The sequence below is a fragment of the Schistocerca piceifrons genome, chromosome 3 (assembly GCF_021461385.2).
Source record: "Schistocerca piceifrons isolate TAMUIC-IGC-003096 chromosome 3, iqSchPice1.1, whole genome shotgun sequence".
Taxonomy (NCBI): domain Eukaryota; kingdom Metazoa; phylum Arthropoda; class Insecta; order Orthoptera; family Acrididae; genus Schistocerca; species Schistocerca piceifrons.
Genome location: NC_060140.1, coordinates 806,647,755 through 806,673,819, shown reverse-complemented (window position 1 = coordinate 806,673,819; position 26,065 = coordinate 806,647,755). Strand labels below are relative to the sequence as shown.

Here is a 26,065-nt window from a genome sequence, read left to right as displayed (position 1 = left end):
GAATGTACCTACAAAAAATAAAAAAAAATAAAGAAATCACTGTGCGACACACAGTTCATGAGATATGACGTCATAAACAGTAAGGTGTGAGAAAACGAATCTGCCGGGCGAAATTCACTATAGATGCTGGTGAAATGTGTGTACATGTATGTGTGAAATACATGACATAGATGCGAAATGCATGTGACTTGTGCGTATGCGGGCAAAGCCGCGATTAAAAAATAGCTCCTAAGCCCCTAGATAGAATTCAACCAAATTTGGTACACATTTTGCTATCTGGAAAGAAATACTGTGGGGTTAAGGACCAGCAACATCCTATTGGGGCGTGGTTGATAACGTGGAGAGAGACGCGGGGAAGAAGAGAATAACGGACAGACGGGGAAGGAGGATATGGACCGAGACTGGGGGAGGACAAGATGGATTGCTGTAGTTGCTGAACATTAACAGCTGGATGTTATTTCGCAGTTACTCGACACGTCGTCTGCCACTACCCTACACCACACCCTCTCGTTTTGACGAGACGAAACACGGCGGGGCGCTCGTTCGCACTGTCGTTGCCTGTCTCTCTTCTGTTGTTTCGTTGCCTGCTTTACACAAGGAGGAGCAGCCCGCCGCCGGCCTCAGGTGACACGCGACACCGCCCTCTGTCCCACGGCTCGGCGCTTCGTCACCTGGAGTGTCTGTCCGCCGGCCGTCCAGGAGCCGCTGGGAGGCGGCGCGCCCTCGAGGTCAACCTCTGCCGGGTAGGGCGGCGGGTCGGGTCGGGTCGGGTTTCCTAACGAGCCGACCCCAGCGGAGGGGCAGCCGTCCCTGCCCGCCTCGCCTCCTCATTAACGGCCGCAACTTGCGCCCTCTGTGCGACCCCCGACTCTCTGCCGCCCCCGCTGCCCGTGCTGTGCGTGACTTCAGAGCAGACCGCGGCGTAACGCAGCGCCGCCGGACCGCAGTCGTTACGCCGCCGCTCTGCTGCGCACGGCGCGCGCACTATGTCGCCAGCATCGGTCATATTTGACGGATCTCATCCCACGCTAGACATGGAGCAACACCAACCACTACAGTATACAGGCCTCAATATACAGGCTAAAGAAAAATTCGCGCACTCGGACATCGCAGCCCAATTCCTCACATACTGGCAATACAAAAATGTGTGTCGCAGAACTCAGTCCTGTGTATATCTAAGGCTGTAAGTGGACGTTAAAGACTGACAATCTGGCAACACTATAATCACATGGACGGTAACTACGACTGTCAGGAGATTGAACAGTGATGTGCAGTTGGTGCAGTTGATAGCGTTTTGGGTGAGCATACAGGAGGTCGAGCGTTCGATTCTGGGTCGAGTCTTATTTCTTTTAATTTGCATGGTATGTTATATAGCGCCTTACTCGTCATTCAGCATTACATGGGTCTTCTACAACACAAATGCAGTTACATACCACGAGCACAGAAATGGAAGTACAATCGTTTTCATTGGGCAGCTTTCAAAGAAGCCTTCTGCACGTCGTGTACGCGAATTGTTTCGCGCCACTTCATCTACTATTTTCCAAACTCGTTTCCTGTGTATCCTCCCCCAACGGCCCCATCGAAATTATTTGCCAAGGACGGTGCTACCTCTACTGGTGCTGTAAGGCCCTAACGGAATGTAATGGATCTGAATGTGGCAAGAATAATAGTTGGTATTCATCGATGGGATCATTGGAGGAGGGTACACTTTAAATAAGTTTGCAGTCTAGTAGATGCAGTGGTGCGAAACAATTCGCCTTCATGTCCGCAGCTCGTGATCTAGTGGCTAGCGTTGCTTCCTCTGGATCACGGGGTCCCGGGTTCGATTCCCGGCCGGGTTGGGGATTTTCTCTGCCCGGAGACTGGGTGTTTGTGTTGTCATCATTTGATCATCATTCGCTCAAATGGCTCAAAGCACTATGGGATTTAATATCTGAGGTCATCAGTCCCCTAGACTTAGAACTAATTAAATCTAACTAACCTAACGACATCACACACATCCATGCCCGCGGCAGGATTCGAATTTGCGACTGTAGCAGCAGCGCGGTCCCGGACTGAAGGCCTAGAACCACTCGGCCACAGCGGCCGGATAAACAGCCTTTCTTCTTGGGATGTGGTTCGTTTAATGCAGAATCCAACTAAATGAAATGCTGTTTTTATGGTGCCATACTCGTTCCGATTCCCTATATTTGTGAAGCATCTTCAGTGGACTGTAATAGAATCTGTTTTGTATATAATATTTTCCGTTATGCATGATGTAACGGGTGTTAAGCGCAGATATTGTTATGTGGTACCTTAGTACATACACACTTTAGCGTGTTGGTTGTTTCTTCCCTGCGTCGAACAGTCTTCCGGCAAACATGTCACATAGTTTACCACCTGATGTTTTCTGGACAGCGGTAAAATGCACCACTGAGTGATTTACCCTTGTCAGTATAGACTAACCGTTTTGTGGCTACGCGTTCTGACCTGCTGCCCAGAAAAATAAGCGTTAATGGCACTTGTACTTGGAAGTACTAAAAAGTAAACTCAACTCCGTCCGAACAGGCCTCGGAAGACCCAAAGGCACCGACCGGACGCCGTGTCATCCTCAGGGGATAGCCGTCAGTGGGTGCGGATATAGAGGGACGTGTGGTCATCACACCGCTTTCCTGAACGTTGTCAGTTTTCGTGACCGGAACCGCTGCTTCTCAGTTAAGTAGCTCCTCAGTTGGCCCCACAAGGGCTTAGTGCACCCCGCTTGTCTACAGCGCTCTACAGACCCGGACGGTAACCCATCCAGCTAAGGGCGACAGTGCTTAACTTCAGCGATCTGACGGGAACCGGAGTTACTACTGCGACAAGGCCGTTCGCTCACTTCGAGGTACTACCCAGGTTACAAACGTACAACTTGTAATAGCTATAAATAATAATATGTAAATGACGTAAATACTGATGCAATGTTGTTCAGTTTACCGTCCTCAGTCACCAACAAGAAATACTTGGACTTATATCTGTTACACTTTGTATAATAATTACGTGTTTGTCACTACATTACACTTTCCTGTTATTCTTTTGTCGTTCGGTGACAAACAAGAGAAATGTGGCGAAAACTTAGGTAGTGGATGTTTTTGTGCGACGAATTCGTTGCCGCCACATTTCTTGCTGTAGTAACTTAAAACCTAGTTTCATGAATGTTTCTGTTATGGTCAAAATGCATTTACGAGGGTTTTCCAGAAAGTAATTTCCGATAGGTCGCGAAATGGACACCACAGTGAAAACCCGATGAAGCTTTGCACAGATGCGTTGGGTAGTGTCTTTAGTATGACCGTCGATCCCATCAAGACTCTCTTTTCAGTTGTGAGCGCACTGTGAGCTAGAAAAAGTGCCTAGAACAACGATGTCTCCTGCTAAGTAGGACGGCCCTCTGAGAGGCTTCGCCTTAATGAATGCAGCCCACCTAACACAACTGCCACGCACTTCCTCCTTCTTGGCAATTCTCAGCCGCACCCTGCAGGGGCAGTGAAGACGCTCCTGCAGCCTTTTCGATGGGAAGTTTTCGATCACCCACAACACAGCCCTAATTGACTCGTCCTGAGTATCATCTGTGTTCGCATGAAACGCTGGATACGAAGACAACACTTGGGCGCAGGGTACTCGCTACAGACCAGTGTAGAGAATTTTCGGAAAGCACAGGCGGCTGCCTTCTTTGACGATGGTGTTGGAAATTTGGTATAACGCTCCGACAAATGTCTAAGTCGGAACGGTGACTGTGTAGAGAAGTATCTGGAAAGTGTAGCTAACTCTTGCAAATAAAATGTTTCCGATTTTCACTGTGGTTTCCATTTAGCGACCGATAGTAACTTACTTTCTGGATAACCCTCGTATACAGGTGACAATTATTGAACTATATGAAATAAAATCCGCATAACTTATGACGTTCAAACTGAACGGTTGACCGCGGGCCATGATGGGAATTAGGGGTATGCACGTGTGTACACGTCTTGTTGTTGTCGGCCATTTGCACGTGAAAATGTCACGGTACGCCTGGGCGTATGGCGCTTGTGAAGGCCTACAATGCGAACACTAACAGCCCAACTGCGGGTCAAACGAAGTTTGCGACTGAGCTCAAGCTGTAGACAACCGGTCCAAGTGTGGTAACAATCAAGAACTTCATTCGCAATTTTGAGAGAACGGGTTGTGTTTGTGATGACAGTGTTGGGAATGTCGATCGACCAAAACGGGTGAAAACATCGAGAAGACATGTGCTGTATTTCATATCAGCCCCACGAAATCGATCAGACGAGCTGCACAACAGTGGAAATCAACCGGGAGAAAGAGCCAAAAATTTTTGTTGAAGACCGCCACCTCTTCCCACACAAAATTCAAACCCATCAGCCATTAAGTCCCAGGACCATGGAACAGCGGTTGTGTTTCGCCAACACTATTGTCCACAGAATTGACGAAAAGGACTTTGATGTGAATACGGTTTGGTTCAGCGACGAAGCCCACTTTCATTTGGATGGGTCCGTCAATAAGTAAAACTGGCTCATTTGGGGGACTGAGAATCCGCATTTCGCGATCGAGAAGTCTCTTCACCCTCAACGGGTGACTGTGTGGTGTGCAATCTCCAATCACGGAATAATCGGTGCGATATTCCTTGATGGCACGGTAACTACCGAAGGTTTTTGGCAGCCGATTTCGTCCTCATTATCCGAAGTGACCCTGATTTCGACAGAATGCGATTCAAGACGGAGCTCGACCCCATCGGTGTACGAGAGTGTTTGGTGTCCTGGAGGAGCACTCTGTGGACCGCATTCTGGCTGGCTCTGGGGTACCCAAGGCCACTGACATGGGCCTCGATTGGCCGCCATATTCTTCGGATCTCAAGACATGCGAATTCTTTTGTGGGGCTGTATTAAAGGGTACAGCAATAACCCCAAAATCACTTCTGAGCTTAAAACAGCCATTCAGCTGGTCATCGACAGCATTGATGTTCCGACACTTCAGCGGGTTATGCATAACTTCGCTCTTCGTCTGCGCCACATCATCGCTAAGGATTGCAGGCATATCGAACATGTCATAACCTAAATACGAATATTTTTAGTGATGTTTACATGTTGAATAAAGTGTGTATACCCCATAGCTTGCAACTAATTTACGTTACGAGTAACGAACACGAAACGACACCCCAGGAGGGAAAAACGAAAGCTGTAACAGCCATCTGAAGATGGATTTGCAATAAATTCGAAATCAGTAACCGTTTGTTTTAAATAAACATATTTGTGGCTAGCTGCTGCTTGAATTGTAAACCTTATAACTGTACTACAGCTAAGTTTCTCAGTGTGTCAACTTCTGGCAAGATAGCTTGTACGATTATTTCTCTAGCCTGAACTGAATGTGATAAAAAATACTGTGTGTTGTAAGTGCAATTTTGTAAATAAGTTGTCGGTTTATGGAGAGTAACATATGGAATGGTCTTTCATCTGCAACGGGTAACATGTTTTCCAAATGCAATAAACAACTGTCTCCGGTAAAAACACGTGTATTTGAAGTTTTCTGGCAGAGTAAAACTGTGTGAGCGTGACTCCACCCTGGCAGAACCTTTCAAATTTCTCTTAACTTCTAGTGCATACCTTGCGTGACCAGAACTCCTGAAATAAAGGTTCCCCGTTCGAGTCCCGGTCGGGCACTTTAATCTGCCAGGATGTTTCAAATCCGTGCATACTTCGCTCCAGAGGACAGATTCATTCTGGATGTGTATTTTGGATTATCCGTATTTTTTTGGTTATCTGTGCTGTCTCGGGTCAGCACGAACCCAAATAATTGGGAGCTTACTGTATATCACAAACTTAAAGATTAGTACTAAGTTGGTGTAAAATATGCTTACATTTATTATCTGAAGTATAATTACCGATCTGACGAAATATCTTTGAAAAAATGTGTCAAATATACCTACACTGCGCTAATCCATAAAATTTGTAGCGCGTGTGACATAAAAGAAAATTTAACATGCGAATTATAGGAGGGTTTGGTCCCCTTAAACGTAGTGAGAACAAATTAGTCCCTGACGGAACTCGACTGTGGGAAGATGAAGCGGATGGTGCGAAGCAGAGCGTTGGTGACACGGCGGATCGCGTGTCATCCGCGTGTTTCGCCTGTTGCTCGGCAACCGGTGCGGCACGCACGTTTTGCTGGCAGCCTAATTACAAGGGTGACGAGCTTGTCGCTGGGCGCGGGCAGCTGATTGATACGTAACTAATTTACACCGGGCCGCGAGCCAGCAAGCGGGGCCTGCCCGACACCCGACATCGGCCGGCTTCAAACCCCCCCCCCCTACCCCTCACACTCTTCTGACGCCACGCTACTCTGTTGCCGACAGCTGCTATTGCGCACAAGTCGGCTGCTATAACCCGTGTCAGAATATAAAACGGTTCTGATCACAGTGATCAGCTGTAGTGTACAATATTAATAGAGGACGCATGAGGCTCTGAATACATATAGGTATAGAATAAGACTAGCATTTGAACAAAAATAGACAGAGAACATTTAAGTACTAAATTATGTACCCCGTACCATGTACAGGCTGTTCGGAAATTCCCATTACAAACTTCTAAAACTTGTAGAGGGTAGTGAGTACATAACATTTTAAGAGGAACACATGCCTGCAAACGTACAACTTATGTCCTACAGCCGTTTGAAAACTTGTTTGCAAGGTAGGTAAATAACAAGGTAGTCATGGCGGGGAGCTGGTTACGTTGGGTCGGCTAATGTCATTTGACGTCTATCCCACCTCTGACCTGGTTCGAGCCTCATTCATGTGTTGGTGTTAGAGCAAGATGGTTGAGTGCACATTTGCATAATACACCGACAAGATCCTTCTGAGTGCCGAAGCTCACGATGATGGAAGAGCTGCTCGTCCTCCTTAACACGACAGTTTTCCACAACGTCCGACTCCATAGCATAGCCTTTTTGCCACCATTTCGCCACGGCTTCGGGAAAGGGTACCTTCACCATCAGCGGGCATGAGTGTGGTGCCCCAAGGAGACGCCGCACACCCGAACGGGAAGAAGCCGTACTGCATCATGTTGAAGGGAACCCGTCAATGAGAACACGAGCAATTTCTTTGGCTATTAATAAGTGGAACTGTAAAACAAGCCTATGCAATTACTTGTAGAAGTGGTCGCCTTACCAATACGTTTCCAAATGGTTGTGGCATGGAAACGGTGAGTCTCCCGACATGGGTGCCAATTCAAAATATTATGTCCTCACTCGTCTCTACACGTCCTACAAGTCTGTAAGGAATTTCTGAATGCACTGTATTTACCGATGTGCTTTTAAACTTAAGGAACGTGGAAGAGTACGGTGGTTGAATGAGGGTATAAATACGTAACAGTGGAGTTGGGTACTACTTTCCTCTTACAAGGAAACCGCAAGTAATCGTCATCACCGATTTCTTCCAAATTTATGGTATATGCAGATCTTGGCGAGAAATGAAACTAACGGAAGTAGGAGCTACCGATGGCCAAGATTTTAGAAAAAAATAGCATTTTTTTTGGAGCTAGCCGGGCGGGGCTAGATCCGTTCATGTTCGCATAGTTTCGAGGCAGCGGACAGAGTACAGAATAACCCGAGGATCGTGGTGTCGATTCCCTTTGTGGCAACATATTTTCTTTTATTTTCAATTTTTATGTTACTTACACAGCAAATAAACCGAAACAAAGCTCAATATATCGTATTTATTAGTACTGTATTTTCATAAAAAGGGGAAAACAAACAGATCCACGATTTCACAAGTCTTTTCAAGAGGACGAAGGACTGCACCGTGCAATATTAAACAGATTCTCCCCAAATGCACTCAGCTGCTGCAAAACTGCGATGCACGTTTTTGCCCGCAGGTACAGAATTTGATAAAGAAGCTTCAAAACTGCTCTTACCTCATCGAAAGAGGAAAAAAAAAATCACATTCTGAGAAGACTGCATCAAAATACATTCCATTATATGTCAGTAGTTATAATCGCCAATTTTTTGCGAAATGATGAGTTACGCGTAGTCCGCTGTTATGCTGACTGATGAGGTGATCGACGTAAGCCAAGTCTGTTTTTCTATAAAAACTTTAAAACAACCATGTATTTGTAAAACTTCGACGTGTGTAACGACGCCGAGAAAATCACTACTTCCCTTGTTTTTACAATGCATATGTATATCAACTGTAAAATAATAAAAGCATCTAATTTTATGTACGAATTTCTCGCGTGCGCCTTACAATCCCTAGCCAGAAATTTCTTTGTAATACTAAATTTTGCTTTGCTGTTCTTTGGCGCCCCTTTCGTGAAAATGCTAATAAATTAGTAAACTGAGCATTATTTCATTTTATTTGTACCGTAAGTAACGTAAGAATTGAAAATAAAAAAACAAGAAAATATTTCCATAGTTATTCGACCCCACACCTTTCGGAATACCATTCTGCACTCTCATCGCTGCGCCAGATGTGACTCTAAATTACGGTAACATGAACTTCTCATGGTTCGCCCGACCCGCACCAAAAATTGTACTTTTTCTAAAGGCTTGGCCAACTAGAGTTTCCACTTCTATCATTTTCGTTTGTGGCCAAGCCCTGCATATACCGCAAATTTGAACGAAATATGTGATGATGAGAAGACACGTTCCACTTGTTACTTTCATGGAAATAATTTAGATTGCAACAACGGAGGGAAGGAAGGAAGGAAGCAAGCAAGCAATGAATGAAGCTGGGGGTTACAGCCCTGTCAACGAAAAAGCTGTTAGAGATGAAGCACTAAACCGCATTGCAAAAGGAAACGAGAATAAACTGCGTGTAGCCTTTTCAGAGGAAACATGCGGGCTTTGACATAGGTTATGCAAGAAAACGACGATGTGCTGCTTTCGTCCGTCCTCTGTGCCTCGGGGGCACGGGGGCATGAGGTCACAGTACACACACACACACACACACACACACACACACACTCTCTCTCTCTCTCTCTCTCTCTCTCTCTCTCTCTCTCTCTCTGTATGATACATGGCGGGCGAGTCTATTTACACGGCGCTCTGCTCCACAAATTTAATCGGAAATGTTTACTGGTGGGCCCGGGTCAATTAACTGCGTTGCAACACACATAAATTTAGTCTAAATGATGTTCGCCAACCACAGTTTGACCAGCGAGAAAAAGGCAAACTTTTTAGTGCCCCAAAGTCAATAATTAAAAGCTTTGTAGCTATCTTACTACTGCCTGGAAGATTCTTAGTTCTGACAACTGGACTAGCCTCTGTTGAACGCCAGCAGTCCACACACTGCCCTCCCCCCCCTCCCCCCTCCATTGCCTCCTACCAATTTCTGTTCATAACCTCCAAAACAGTGGGTAGTCATAGACTAACTGGTGAAGACATTTTACTCACGGCTCTAGGAGCACATTTATTTTTGAAAAATTATAATATATTACTACAACTATACACTAGTGAACCAAAATATTATGACCACCTCCTTAACAGGTTGTTTGTCCATCTTTGGAACGAAATACATCACTGAGGTGGCCGTGCGGTTCTAGGCGCTTTAGTCTGGAACCGAGTGACCGCAGGTTCGAATCCTGCCTCGGGCATGGATGTGTGTGATGTCCTTAGGTTAGTTAGGTTTAAGTAGTTCTAAGTTCTAGGGGACTGATGACCACAGAAGTTAAGTCCCATAGTGCTCAGAGCCATTTGAGCCATTTTTGAACATCACTGAGTCTGAGTATCAGGGAACGACAGATTTTTGGTAGGTTTGTGGAGGTATGTGCCATTAGATGTCTATGCACACGTCTTGTAACTCGCGTAAGTAACGGCCCGCTGATCAGCATACGCGACGACGGCGCCCGATGGCGACTTAGATGGGTTCCGTAGGATTTACAACAGGCGAATCCGATCGCCAAGACATCAACTTGAGTTCACTATAATTATCCTGAAACCACAGTAGCACGGTTCTGGCTCCGAGAGACGGACAATGATAATGCTGAAAGGGGACATCGATGTCGGGGAAGACATCAAGCAGGAAGGGATGCAGGTGGTTCGCAACTGTCATCGTGTCTTCGGTTACTACTGCATGTCTCCCGTAGCATAATACTGCTCCCACCAGCCTGCGTCCGTGGCACTCTGCACGTTTCGAGCCGCCGTTCACGTCGATGACGGCGTTTGTGGAGACGGCCATCGACCTAGCGCAGCAAAAATGTGCTTCACCCGACGAACCGATACATTTCCATTGCTCGACGATCGAATCTCGATGGTCTAGTGCCCACTGCAATCGAAACAGACGATGTCGTTGGGTCAACATGTTTGACACGCAGGGATTGTCTGCTGCGGAGCTCGATGTTCAATAATGTTCGATGAACGGTGTGCTCCGAAACTCTTGTGCGCGCACCAACACTGTGCTCTTTCGGCAGAGACGCCACAGGTCACCATCCATACTACTTTATAGAACAGACAAACCTCCGGACCCCACGTTCTGTGAAGAGTCGTGGACGTCCAATCGTTCAGCGCCTATTGGTGGTTTCACGGCCCTCCTACCTCTTTCCGTAGACGCTCACGACAGTAGCACGTGAACGTTCGACCAGCTTCGCCGGTTTCGAGATACTCGTTCACAGGCTCTGCTAATAATGATCTGCCCTTTGTCAAAGTCGCTTATCTCAATGGATTTCCCCATTTGCAACCCATATCTTCGCTAGGATGATATCCCGTTCGTGTCTGCTCCACTTACATACATTTTTTGTTACCGTCATGTGCCCGCAACGCCACCACCCAGCATCCAACGTTGCAGTAGGCAGTGGTGATAATGTTTTCGCTGTTCAGGGTATAACACTCCATGGCAGACTTAAACTGTGTGCCGGACGGAGACTCAAACCTGGGACATTTGCTTCTTGTCGAGATACTCTTAGCCGATGAGCTATTCAGTCACAATTCACGAACCGGCCTCAGAGCTTTCCGCCCTCCAGCAGCTTTCATCTACTTTCCAAGCTTCGCGGAAATTCTCTCGCGCAATTTGAGCGATTTTCACTTCTGGAAGAAAGGATACTGTCGATTGTTTCCAGAATGAATGCGTATAATCAAGATTATTTGCGTCTAGATCAACGTTAGACATTAACAACATCGAAACTTTAGAATGCAGGAAAGCAGCCGATTTATAAATTACGTTAACAGTACCAAGTATTACGCCACATTCTGGATGCTCTGTTGTTTGACCCAAAGTGGTACTTTTAAAAATGTGACATAAAGCTGTTGTGCCAAACCATGACTTTCGCCGGCCGGAGTTGCCGAGCGGTTCTAGGCGCTACAGTCTGGAGCCGCGCGACCGCTACCATTTGAACCATGACTTTCCAAAACATTGAAAACCTGTATATCATCGCCTCCTAAAAATGATATGACCACATCCATGTAGCCCAATAGTGCTAGAGTTCGCAACACAAAAAGACAAAGTATTGAAATTGAATGCAACACAGATCCTCAATAGAGTACTAGTGAAAGATCAGTAGGCTTACAAAACTGTATATATATTTTCTATGTAAGCTCAGAAAGCGATTGCACCTACCAGTCATCATCGATTTCGTCCAAAATTATATTATACTTAAGGCTAGGCCACGTGTTTAGAAAAAGTAGAATTTCTGGGGTGGGTAGGTAGGGCGAGGCATGAATCTTTTATGTTAGCGTAGTTTCCGACAGCTTTAGCGCAGCGAAAGGAGTACAGAAAAATAATCCGACAGTCATTGGGTCCAGTTCCTATGCGGAAACTTTTTCAATTTTCAATTTTTACGTTACTTACATTCCAAATAAATCGAAACAATGTTCACTATGTTGTGTTTATTAATGTTTTCATAAAAAGCTTCAAAAATAGAGTAAAATTTGTGACTGCAAAAATTTCCAGGAAGAGATTGTAAGGCGTGCAGGAGCACACAGTACAAGGTCACGCTCAGAACGCGCGCCGTGCCTATGGTACTTTGTGAAGCTATTCAAAATTCCACAGCGTATACAACAGTCGAAGAAATGGACATGGTTTCTGCTTACTACAACGTCACCTAACGTTTCCAACAACAATCATGGGTGTCGAAGAGCAATGATATCGTGGTTGGGTAGTAGAGTGGCCTTGCACCCTGAAAGCATCCATGCACATACATTTCCCCCAATTTTACTGCACGTATTTGTCAACTCGTAGTTCGTTTTAGCGAACCTTATAATAATCAGCAACCGAACAGACGTTAGTGTGTCTTCGAACGCCGTATCAATGGTTCAAATGGCTCTGAGCACTATGGGACTTAACTTCTAAGGTCATCAGTCCCCTAGAAGTTAGATCTACTTAATCCTAACTAACCTAAGGACATCACACACATCCATGCCCGAGGCAGGATTCGAACCTGCGACCGTAGCGGTTGCGCGGTTCCAGACTGTAGTGCCTAGAACCGCTCGGCCACCCTGGCCGGCGAACGCCGTATCAGTCTGCAGGTCTGAATGCCGGGCGATGTGGACTGTACGAACTCCCGGAAGACAAATGGTCCAGCACACTGGTCACCCATACAGAAGTGGCCGCAAAAGCAAAGTCAAAGAGAATACCAGCGCGACTCACTGCTCACATAAGGAGGTCCGCTCCTGTGAACTACGTTTTGTTTGCCACCTAACGACCGAGCGTAACGACAAGGAAGCCCATTTCGTGACAATACATCCGCAATGTAAAGACGTGTCAGATGAGGAAAGGAACAGACTATGCTCCCACCAAACTAAGCAGTAATGAAAGTAAAATACACTGAAGCGCCAAAGAAACTGGTACCCCTATATAACACCACAAGTATCGGGCGCAGTTGTTAGATCGGTTGCTGCTACAATGCCAGGTTATCAAGATTTAAGTGAGTTTGAATGTGGTGTAATAGTCGGCGCACGAGCGATGGGACACAGCGATGAAGTGGGGACTTTCCGGTACGACCATTTCGCGAGTTAACGTGAATATCAGGAGCGCGCTAGAGCATCAAATCTCCGACATCGCTGCGGCTGGAAAAAGATCCTGCGAGAACGGGAGCAACGACGACTGAAGAGAATCGTTCAACGTGATCCTTTGGAAAACTGCTGCAGATTTCAAAGCTGGCCCTTAACAAGTGTCAGCGTGCGAACCATTTGGCTTTCGGAGCCGAAGGCCCACTCGTGTACCCTTGATGACTGCACAACACGAAGCTTTACGCCTCCCCTGGGCCCGTCAACACCGACGTTGGACTGTTGATGACTGGAAATATGTTGCCTGCTCGGACGAGTCTAGTTTCAAATTGCATCGAGCGGATGGACGCATACGGGTATGGACACTACCTCATGAATCCGTGGACCCTGCATGTAAGCAGGGGACCGTTCAAGCTGTTTGAAGCTGTGTAATTGTGTGGAGAGTGTGCAGTTGGAGTGATATGGGACGCTTGATACGTCTAGATACGACTCTGACAGGTGAAACGTACGCAGGCATCCTGTTTGATCACCTGAAATCCAGATATGTCCATTGTGCATTGTGCATTCCGCCGGACTTGAGCAATTCCATCAGGACAATGCGACACTCCACACGTCCAGAATTGCTACAGAGTGGTTCCAGGAACACTCTTCTGAGTTTGAACACTTCCAAATGTTCAAATGGCTCTGAGCACTATGGGACTTAACATCAGAGGTCATCAGCCCCCCTAGACTTAGAACTACGTAAACCTAACTAACCTAAGGACATCACACACATCCATGCCCGAGGCAGGATTCGGACTTGCGATCGTAGCAGCAGCGCGGCTCCGGACTGAAACGCCTAGAACCGCTCGGCCACAGCGGCCGGCTGAACGCTTTGGATGCTCACCAAACTCCCCCGACATTAACATTATTGAGCATATCTGGGATGCCTTGCAACGTGCTGTTCAGAAGAGATCACCACCCCCTCGTACTCTTACGGATTTATGGACAGCCTGTAGAATTCATGGTGTCAATTGCCTACAGCACTACTTCAGACATTAGTCAAGTCCATGCCACGTCGTGTTGCAGCACTTCAGCGTGCTCGCGGGGGCTCTATACGATATTAAGCTGGTGTACTAGTGTACCAGTATCTTTAACTCTTCAGTGTACAATGATATTTGCCTCCATTCAGAGACAGATGGTGTGGCAGAATTGTATCATTCAAACGAACTTCTGGTGTCTGAGGATCCTTCTGTAAATGACTTAATTGTTTGCGTCAAGCTAGGTGCAGATTATGTCCAACTAGGTGATGTCGGTGGGTATCAGCTTCAATTGCGTTGAGCTCGACGCTGTGTAAACCAATCGAAAATACCGAGCGTACCTCCAAAGCTCACGTCTGCATGGCGTAACAGGGAGGGAAAAAGTAAATTCCAGAGGGCCAATGGGTTAAGGAAAAAAAGCGGAGGGGTAAAGGACTGGGTGTTTTTCTGGTACAAACCGGAGGGCGCTTTGTCCCTTTTAGGGCGTGACGATAAATTGCGGCGAGGTAAACAGGCACACGGTTGGCGTGCTGTGTGGAGTCCCCTCTCACTGGCCCTTCCACTCCCCCCCCCGCGCCAACTGCTAACTCGCTTAGCGGCGCAATTAATCCACTTGTGCGGTGTCGGTCGGCGTCCCCCGTGGTGCGCTGGGCCAGCGCCCGGCCGCACACGCCATTCCAGTGCCAGCAACCGCGTGACGTCACCAGCGTCAGGCAGTAATTCCATACCGCGGCTATTACTGGCGCCGAGCTGCTAACTGCTGCGCCTCATTACGGCGTTTCCTGAACGAACACATTGGGCAAATGGCGTATTAGGCGCGGGCTATAGGTTTTAATCGATTGAGTTCCCCGGTTTTGACGGGTACCGATAATAATGCACTTGATGGTCTTTGAACATTTTTCGGAAAGTTAAATTGTTTCCATGGACTTGATCTGAACAGGAATTCTACTCTTCCGGCGACAGATTTCGATTTTTTAATTTAATCGTGTCAGAAGCATCAGAATGATTAACACATACATATCAAGCATACAACCAATACAAAAAGAGTATAAAAGTATACAGATATATAAGCAGGGTCAAGTAGTTTTTTTATTTTAGGAAGTCTTGGACCAGAACCTGGCCACGTCCAGCGCTTCCGGAGTGGCATTAATCAAATCCTTCATGGTGCAGGTGCTTGGGCACAGCACACACTGCGTGAGGTGGGTGGTGGTTTGAGTGTGTCCACAGTCAAACAGCGCCGGTTCATTTCAGAGGCTCCCATTTGCGCATATTCTCTTTGGATCGTGTGACACCAGAGCGCAGCCTATTAAGAGATTTACATGTCGTCCATCCTTCCATACGGCTGGACTAACCATTCCACAAGGTGCGCGTTTCCTTCTCGCCACATTGCCAGCCTCACTTGCTGCGGTGTCGCAACGATGTTTTCTGCTGTGTGCAGGAAGCTTTTTCTAGATTTTAGTCGGCGGCGGGCTGGCTGGTGTTTGTACAGCGGGTGGGCAGGTGAGGTCAACGCCTTTGTCTTTTCCTTCCTGGCCGCTACTTTGCTTCTACACTCCTGGAAATGGAAAAAAGAACACATTGACACCGGTGTGTCAGACCCACCATACTTGCTCCGGACACTGCGAGAGGGCTGTACAAGCAATGATCACACGCACGGCACAGCGGACACACCAGGAACCGCGGTGTTGGCCGTCGAATGGCGCTAGCTGCGCAGCATTTGTGCACCGCCGCCGTCAGTGTCAGCCACTTTGCCGTGGCATACGGAGCTCCATCGCAGTCTTTAACACTGGTAGCATGCCGCGACAGCGTGGACGTGAACCGTATGTGCAGTTGACGGACTTTGAGCGAGGGCGTATAGTGGGCATGCGGGAGGCCGGGTGGACGTACCGCCGAATTGCTCAACACGTGGGGCGTGAGGTCTCCACAGTACATCGATGTTGTCTCCAGTGGTCGGCGGAAGGTGCACGTGCCCGTCGACCTGGGACCGGACCACAGCGACGCACGGATGCACGCCAAGACCGTAGGATCCTACGCAGTGCCGTAGGGGACCGCACCGCCACTTCCCAGCAAATTAGGGACACTGTTGCTCCTGGGGTATCGGCGAGGACCATTCGCAACCGTCTCCATGAAGCTGGGCTACGATCCCGCACACCGTTAGGCCGTCTTCCGCTCACGCCCCAACATCGTGCAGCCCGCCTCCAGTGGTGTCGCGACAGGCGTGAATGGAGGGACGAATGGAGACGTGTCGTCTTCAGCGATGAGAGTCGCTTCTGCCTTGGTGCCAATGATGGTCGTATGCGTGTTTGGCGCCGTGCAGGTAGGCGCCACAATCAGGACTGCATACGACCGAGGCACACAGGGCCAACACCCGGCATCATGGTGTGGGGAGCGATCTCCTACACTGGCCGTACACCACTGGTGATCGTCGAGGGGACACTGAATAGTGCACGGTACATCCAAACCGTCATCGAATCCATCGTTCTACCATTCCTAGACCGGCAAGGGAACTTGCTGTTCCAACAGGACAATGCACGTCCGCATGTATCCCGTGCCACCCAACGTGCTCTAGAAGGTGTAAGTCAACTACCCTGGCCAGCAAGATCTCCGGATCTGTCCCCCATTGAGCATGTTTGGGACTGGATGAAGCGTCGTCTCACGCGGTCTGCACGTCCAGCACGAACGCAGGTCCAACTGAGGTGCCAGGTGGAAATGGCATGGCAAGCCGTTCCACAGGACTACATCCAGCATCTCTACGATCGTCTCCATGGGAGAATAGCAGCCTGCATTGCTGCGAAAGGTGGATATACACTGTACTAGTGCCGACATTGTGCATGCTCTGTTGCCTGTGTCTATGTGCCTGTGGTTCTGTCAGTGTGATCATGTGATGTATCTGACCCCAGGAATGTGTCAATAAAGTTTCCCCTTCCAGGAGTGTAATATCTGGTGCAGCCACGCCTGCCAGGCAGTACAATTTATCAGTCGGGGTTGGTCTCACTCTATGATGATGCGGTAGGATTCATTAAGCGGTATGTCCGTGGCTAGAATTGTACCACACTGGGCACGCGTACTCCGCTGTTGAATAGCACAAAGCAAGAGCTGTGGTTCTCACTATTCCAGGCTGTGCCCCCCATGTAGTGCCCGTTAGTTTGCGCACAATGATGTTTCTCGCGGCTACTTTGTGTTTAGTGTTCATGCAGTGCTTTTTATAGGTGAGTGCTCTATCAGATTTCGATAAAGAGCACGTAGGCGCTTCCCTGTGACCCTCTCACGTGTCATCAGGCAAAAAGTTGGTCATCCTCAGAGGCATCACACTATTAGCATGTAATACCACTTCCAGCCTTAATTATGGCATCAATTCGACGGGAAAGAAAGTCCACAAATTCCTTCAGCTACGTCTTACCCAATTCAAGCCACTTATTTATGATTAGATCAGTTCTTCCCAACCTTTCTTAGACCATTACACCTGAGTGCAATTAGACATTAGCTACTACTCTTCTCCCCCCCCCTCCCGCCATTCCCCACATTATCACCAACTAAAGCACCTAACTAAAGTGTAGAATGAAATACTTTTCTTGGAACACTTTTATTTTTAAGCAGGAGATCCCGGGTTCGAGTCCCAGTCGGGGCACACATTTTCATCTGCCCCGTTGACGTATGGCAACGCCTGTAAGCAGCTAAGGGTGTTCATCTCATTGTAATTATTTTTAAAATGATGAAAGATGAATGATTGGTTTGTGGGTGTCTTACAATGAAAGACGAAGGAATTCGTGATGCATCGTAAGTGATACACACAATTCCTCCTCAGATAAGAAAGGCAATTATCCACAGTGAGGGTAGACACTTATTACACAAGATAATTCCCATGAATTATTCCTCTCCACTGCTGCACTTAGCCAACCTGCATACTGCAATTCCATTTAAAATCAAACAAGTTAAAATATGTACACTGTAATTACTGTTCGTAAATCACGTGATTGCTGCATTACTTACTTCTGAACTGGCAGAAATTGGAAGACTTCAGGCTGTTAATGCTTTTTTTCTGGCCACATCTACTAACACTAATAATAATAATAATAATAATAATAATAATAATAATACTGTATACAGCATTACAGTAGCCCTTATGTGTCGTGCTGTCAATTAATTCATTTATCTGGTTCGAAGTGAGTAGTGAAGCAATTTCTGGACTACTGCAGGTAATATCTGCAACTTGCAGAAGACATTTTCTTGGGATATTTGTCATTTGTTACGTATATGTCTCACTCATCATTAACGACGAACAGGACAAAGCACAACATGCGTGTGTAGTGGGTGGACTATATTAGTAACCTTTAACCTCCATGGCATTAATGCTACTAACTGAGAAAATGTAGTTCGCAGCTCGTGGTCGTGCGGTAGCGTTCTCGCTTCCCGCGCCCGGGTTCCCGGGTTCGATTCCCGGCAGGGTCAGGGATTTTCTCTGCCTCGTGATGACTGGTTGTTGTGTGATGTCCTTAGGTTAGTTAGGTTTAAGTAGTTCTAAGTTCTAGGGGACTGATGACCATAGATGTTAAGCCCCATAGTGCTCAGAGCCATTTGAGAAAATGTAACTATTGATAACTTATATAATCAACATTATAGTCTTACAAAATTATGATAATAGTAATGATCTTTTGAAAATAATTTAGTTTCGTGGCAAACAGAATCGAATCGTATAGTTTTTACCCCTCAGAAAATGTCATTATACCTCTCTGGGTGTAATTACCCATAGGCTGGGAACCACTGCTGTGGAGGGTAGAGTTACCAAATTGCGGAGGTGTTCACTGTTATATTTCAAACAATATTCTAAATAGTCCCACACATTTCTTATGACACGTGATTAAGATCAGGGGATCTAGCGTTAAATCCGCTAGACAAGAAGTCTTGAGGCGATGCACAGGGACTGGTAGAGTTTCAACTCCTGCGGACGTACAGTGCTGAAAGTGCTAGATGAGGTGAGGCGAGACGCCAAATCCGAAGTCCTACGTGGGTCGATGTCGATCCGGCACAACTATCCTGACTTTGAAAGTAATTTTCTATTACGATACAAGCTTCTATGGGCTACGATCTCTCTTCTCAACCTCCAACCGTGTTGGCGACAGGCTGCCAATCCTTTCAGATGCATTTCCGAGTGTACCACGGCATTATACGAAGTGTGCATGTCTACTTAGGTTTTGTCCTCGAGGACACGCCCCTTGGCTCTTATTTTGTCATCAGTATTCCTTCCATGTGCCAACTTGCTCATGTGAGAGCAGCAATTTTACGAAACGTCCTGAATGAATTTTTTGGCTGTATTCCAATCAGTATCTTCCCCTGCAGTTTGTACCCTCTATGGCTCCCTCAGGCACCGTGGACCTTATCTCTTGACGTCTTAACGCAGGTCGTATCATTCTGTCCCTTCTTCTCGTCAATGTTTTCTCAATGTCCCTCTTCTACCCGTTTCTGCAGAGAACCGTCTCATTAATTCGATTAATTTTCAACATACTTCTATAGCACCACGTCTCAAACGCTTCGATTCTCTACTTTTCCGGTCTTTACACAGTTCACTCACTACCACACGATGGCATAATCCAAAAGTACATTCTCAGAAATGTCTTCCTCAAATTGATGCCAGTAGACTTCTCTTAGCGAGAAACTTCCTCTTTGTCTGTGCTAGTCTGCTTCTAATGTCCTCTTTGCTTCCTTCGTCATGGGTTATTTTGCTTCCAAGGCGGCAGAACTCCTTCTTTTGTTTCGTGGTCTCCAGTTTTCACGTTAAGTTGATCGCTATTCTCATTTCTGATACTCTTAATCGCTTTCGTCTCTCTTCGGTTCACTCTGAACCCATTGAGTTGTGCTCGTTAACCTGTTTGTTCCATTCAACAGGTCCTGCAGTTCTTCCTCACTTTCACTGCGCATAACTATGTCATCAGTGAATCTTAACATTCTTTTCACGCTGAATTTAAATCGTACTTATTTCCGTTATTCCTTTTCCGTTTAAGTTTCGACATAAAGTCGCGTATTTTCCAATGTTAATAAAATTCACCAACAGCCTTATACTTTAAGATATTTTACTTTATTCTGAAACAACCGGTTTCGTCATTTCATTTTGCGATCTTCATGCCCCATACGCTTCTACCCAATCGTTATACAATTGCTTCACACGAAGACGTGACGTTGAGTTGCTGTCAGTCTTCGTATGATGCAATTGTATAAAGATTGTAATTCAAGATACCCAGTGATTTATGGCGCTATACGACAAGTTCGTTTATTTGGATAAAAGCGTATGGGGCCTGAAGACGCAAAATGAAATGCCGACACTAGTAGCTTTCAGAATAAAATAAAATATCCTAATGTACACAGCTGTTGGTGAATTTTATTGACACTGAAAATTACTTACCAGCCGATGTCCCCTAGGCATGATGGACCAACAGATATTGAAGTCGCGACGAGGCCTGCAACCATAATCTAAAATGTGAGCAGTTCTTATTCACTGCTGTCATGGGCCGCTTAAAAACAACAGATCCTTTGCTGCAAATATATAGTGCGTTTCGGGCTTAGCCCATCCTCAGAACATCAAACAAAATAGCTTTATCCACAATACAGCGTCTCGTGTGTCCATCCTCAACATCAGTGCTCACCTGAGAATATGCTAATACCCAGGACGCATCAAATATAGCATCAAGGTATCAGTTGTTCCTCAGCGACCTGTTACTGCAATGTATAAGAAACGCTTACAATTTATTTTTCGGTATGTAGACTTAACGAGAGACTAAATCCCTATCTTACACCGTTTCTGGTTCGAGGTGTTCGTCCTTGGTTTTCCATTTTTATTTCTGAAACGGAAAGCACTACCTGGATTCAGTGGATGGGACATATGTCCGGACACTGGGTAGTGCTTTCCCTTTTAGGAATAAACAATTTTTACAACTGTAGCGGATTTTATCACTGACACTGTATACGGCATTTGGCGACGGCGCGGCTGATTGTTGCTATTTCTTCTTTCAAGCAATTGTACTCCCCCCACCCGACTCGCATGTCGCTGTTTAGTGTTCCCAAGCAGAAAAGACGGTCGTGCTATGGATTCTCACAAGTGGAAACAAGTACCCACGCGCTTACGGAAGTTCCGACATAATCGCGTCAAAGAAACCTCGACATGAACACCAGAGGTTTCTTATTTTAGGTGGCAGTTGCCTTGAGCAATACCAGGGATGCGAATGTACCCTGTAAGACCAGTACCGAAAACGAATGCAAATCGGCAGGTCTACCTACCCGTATCAACTAGCTCTTCTCTTTCTGGCCTGTCCATACTGGCTGCGCTTATCGTAAGCCACTACAATTGGTGGAGACGCACTTAGATCTCCCGTGGACTTGACTGGTACCACACTGTTGATCTTACATATGTAACAGTCCGACAACGCTATGACAGTAAGTGTTTTTAACTTTTCCTGGAGTTGAATACTTCTGTCTTTGCCACTGCCAGTATCCGTAATACGTATGGAACGCAGGTGCGCTCTAGAGAATAGCGAAAGGGGGCAAGGGTTGGGGTGCTAGAAAGCACGCACCATGCCTGGTGTCACAGCGATATTTTACGCCTCACGCTGGTGACAGTGTCCGGACGGTCAATACGGTTCGCGGCGCGGCTACAGATGGAGTCGAGCCTGCGACGGGCCACGCCGGACCTTTATTGCATTCTGCGCGCCACCAGTGTTCCGCTGCCGGTTGCCCACACTTCCCCTCGGATGCCACGCGAATTCTTTCCACCTAGGTGCATATTTCCTCTTTATTTTCCTCTGTCCCCTACTGGCGTCGTTTCCAGAAGCAGTTCGAGCCCATCACTGTGCACCAAACCGCCAGTTTGCATGTGCAAACACCTTTAATGCGCCGACACCCACTCCCATCCACGGCAGCCATACAATGGACCTCCCATCCCTCCCAAACTGTGCTGGAACGGTTCGAGTACCATTTCATGGAAATGGGTATGCTTGTGTTACACAGTTATGGAAATGGGCAGGTATCTAACAAGGAATCCCACGAGTGCGAGCTCGGAAAAGGCCAACGATGTTCTGGGCATTCTGCGTCCCACATATTCTCCACCATGTATCCACGATATTGGCTGCTAATGGCAACAGGGAGTGGGGCTGGAGGTATCCAAACGCGAGTACAGCATGAGGCTACGGAGCGTAGTCGAACTGCTTAGTTCACGAGTAACTCGATATAGTGCTAGTGGTGTTGATACAAAGCAGAGCAATGGCAACGGCAAAGAAAGCAAAAATTTCAGGATATCTAACAAAAGGTTCCATAGTTGACATTTCGTCAGAAACGAAGCCAAGGAATATCGCAGAGTGAAACAGAAATGACAGATGAAGTATTAGCGTTTCTGCAAGATGAGTCAGTGGAATGTATACACTCGAGTGTGCGGGCAATATACATGGAGAGTTCAATGATGACTATACGTGCTTAAGAAGTGGAAGTGATATTGAAACAGGTATCTAGCCATGTAGTTCATCATCCTTGTCCGACAGGGAGCCACAAATCCGGTCTTCAGGGAAACGTAGTAGGGGGCAATCGTCGTCAACCGAAATTACTTACATGGAAAACCATCCGCAGCGTAGTGAAAAGAACTATGAACAGATTTCGAATAAGTCCTCAGCAATATGATACTTTAGTGCATAAGACAACCTGTGGATATTCAAGGGAGGTCCTCCTTCAATCCGACCTGGTACTGACCCTGAACGCTTGAGCAGTACTCAAGAACAAGTTGCACCAGCGGTCTCCTTTACAGATGAACCGCACTTTTCCAAAATTTCTCCGAATAAAGCGAAGTCGACCATTCGTCTTCCCTACAACAGACCTCATATACTCGTTCTATTTCATATCGCTTTGCAACATTACGACCAGATATTTAAACGACGTGACTGTGTCAAGCGCGGCACTACCACTGCTGTATCCGAACATTGCAAGTTTGTTTTTCCTACTCATCCCCATTAACTTTTGTCCGCGTTCAGAGGTAGCTGCCGTTTTTCACACCAATTAGAAGTTTTTTCTAAATCACTTTGTATCTTCCTAAGTCACTCAGCGTCATGTCTTTGTCGTCATGGTTAGGCGGGGTAAATTAAAAAAAAATGGTTCAAATGGTTCTGAGCACTATGGGACTTAACATCTGAGGTCATCAGTCCCGTAGAACTACTTAAACCTAACTAACCTAAGGACATCACACACATCCATGCCCGAGGCAGGATTCGAACCTGCGACCGTAGCGGTCGCGCGGTTCCAGACTGAAGCGCCTAGAACCGCTCGGCCACACCCGCCGGCTGGGTAAATTCAGGTACTTCTTGCTTGTTCCAACTGGAACACTAGCTAGTTTTTCTACGTGATCAGTTTAGAACTACATGCTCACATCTGTAACTTTATCCACTCGTACGTCATACATCCGAGAGCATTCCGAATTTCAATCGCTCTCTCATTCAACTGCATGTGAGCAAATTGCCTTCATATTATTATTTTTGTGAAAATCCAAAAAAGCGTGGTTGTTTATACATTACCTGAAATTGACTGTAAACCTGTCCATTCTGTATATAATATCGTGAAAATTAGATTACTTATACAAAAATAATCCACATTCGTCTATTTATTACGGTGAAAATTGCTTTGTTTGGACTTGGAAACACGTGACCACTTATTATATCACGATTGGTGTTCCTATTTAATCGCTCCGCTTCTAACAAGTAATGCAGTCACACTGTAGCGCCACATATTATTCTAAGATTCTACATAATATTTCAGATATCCTGTAAGCGTGCTGCTGTTTGCTGATGAGTACAGTTTCACAGGCAGCTCTACTTTCAGATCAGTTCTCTTAACAAGTCTGTCGAAGAATCAGTAGCATTCAGAGGTTAATATATTTCAGTGTATAATTCAGATTTCAGTGCTGCTCTCGATTCCACAGGTCGCATAGACAAACGCACTGAACGACTGCTTTTCTACAGGGCGTTCTCCTACGCACTGAACGACTGCTTTTCTACAGGGCGTCCCAGGAGAAATGGTCAGTATTCACGGATATGACAGGAACGATCAATCGAAGCAAAAAAATTTTGTAAACATGGGCTCTAAAATAAATTTCTTAAGAAACATGAGTACTTGTTCATCTTCGGTACTGTCAAACACATCTCTCTTACCGAACAACTGGTCATAGCTTTTACGGTAAACATTTTATAGTCCATCTTTACTCGGCTTTTCTGCTTCGAAATATCGTTTCTATTGAAACATCCCCTTAGAAAAATTTTATAAATGACAGTGCAGGAAAACCTCTACGTTATTTGATTTTCAAACAGCTGAGCAAAACTGAACGTACTCAGTCATTTCTCTCTTTTACTTATTGTGATCAACACTAAACTGACACACAATATTTTTAGAGCAACGCAATCTGACTTTCAATAATCCCTGCAAAAGAATGGCCCTGACTAACAATATCCTATACCTTTCATGAATCACTTACCCCACAAAAATCTTCGTTACTCGAACTACTGCAATACAGCGTGCGCCAATACTGCCAGCTGAATAAAAGATTCTAACTACTGAAAGCACTAACTACTGGTAGGCATAGTTACCAAATGAAAGATTTTGATAGAGAACAAACAATGTATTTACCTCAATAATGTTTAAATATCATATATGTATCAGTTCATGATACCCAATATTACAAATTTACTCTTTCTGGTGAAGACACGTCCAGATCGTCCGCTCTCAAAAGTCTGCCATCTCTCTCCCCACATCCACCACTGCTGGCGGCTCACCTCCAACTGCGCAATGCTATGCTCTGTTCACATCCAACTGCCCAACACTACAATAGCAAAAATTCCAACAATGTAAACCAGCCACAGACTGCACACAGCACAGCCGGTGATTTTCATACAGAGCGCTACGTGGCGTTACCAACATAAAAACCTAGACAGCCTACTTACACTATCATGTGTCTGAATACTGAGCGCTCCTTCTGCGACACCCTGTGTAAGAACAACCACTTTACACTAAGAGCTTTGCCAGTCTCCCCTGATACTACTTCCTTGTGAAACGCGTGAAAAAATTTTACTTTGCACATCGGAAATTTAATCGCTGTCACTGACAAGGGAACCTCCCCCTCGCACCCCCCTCAGATTTATACATAAGTTGGCACAGTGGATAGGCCTTGAAAAACTGAACACAGATCAATCGAGAAAACAGGAAGACGTTGTGTGGAACTATGAAAAATATAAGCAAAAATATACAAACTGAGCAGTCCATGCGCAAGATAGGCAACATCAAGGAGAATGTGAGCTTAGGAGCGCCGTGGTCCCGTGGTTAGCGTGAGCAGCTGTGAAACGAGAGGTCGTTGATTCAAGTCTTCCCTCGAGTGAAAAGTTAATTTTTTTAATTTTCAGACAATTATTATCTGTCCGTCCGTCCGTCCGTCCGATGCGAGGTAACTGCGCCGTAGTATGTGGATGTTACACCTAAACAAACGTTAAAAACATATGTTCTGACAGAGCACAGGGAAAACTGCGCGACTGTGAAACTGTTGCATTCATTTGTTGTAGTTTATGTGACAAACTCTTATGTTTTCATCACTTTTTTGGGAGTGATTATCACATCCACAAGAAAACCTAAATCGGACAAGGTAGAAGAATCTTTTTACCCATTCGCCAAGTGTACAAGTTAGGTGGGTCGACAACATATTCCTGTCATGTGACGCACATGCCGTCACCAGTGTCGTATATAATATATCAGACGTGTTTTCCTGTGGAGGAATCGGTTGACCTATGACCTTGCGATCAAATGTTTTCGGTTCCCATTGGAGAGGCACGTCCTTTCGTCTACTAATCGCACAGTTTTGCGGTGCCGTCGCAAAACACAGGCACTAAACTTATTACAATGAACAGGGACGTCAATGAACGAACGGTCAGATCATAACTTTGCGAAAATAAAGAAGGTAAATTTTTCAGTCGAGGGAAGACTTGAACCAAGGACCTCTCGCTCGGCAGCTGCTCACGCTAACCACGGGACCATGGCACTCCTGAGCTAATGCTCTCCTTGATGTTGCCTATGTTGCACGTGGATTACTTAGTTTGTAT

At 46.1% G+C, this 26,065-nt stretch overlaps 1 protein-coding gene across 1 annotated transcript in view; it reads right to left on the bottom strand.

Annotated features, from left to right (window-relative positions):
- LOC124787991 (putative polypeptide N-acetylgalactosaminyltransferase 9) overlaps positions 1 to 26,065 on the bottom strand; it is a 498,384-nt gene that overhangs the window by 335,588 nt on the left and 136,731 nt on the right. The gene's annotated exons all lie outside the window — the stretch shown is intronic.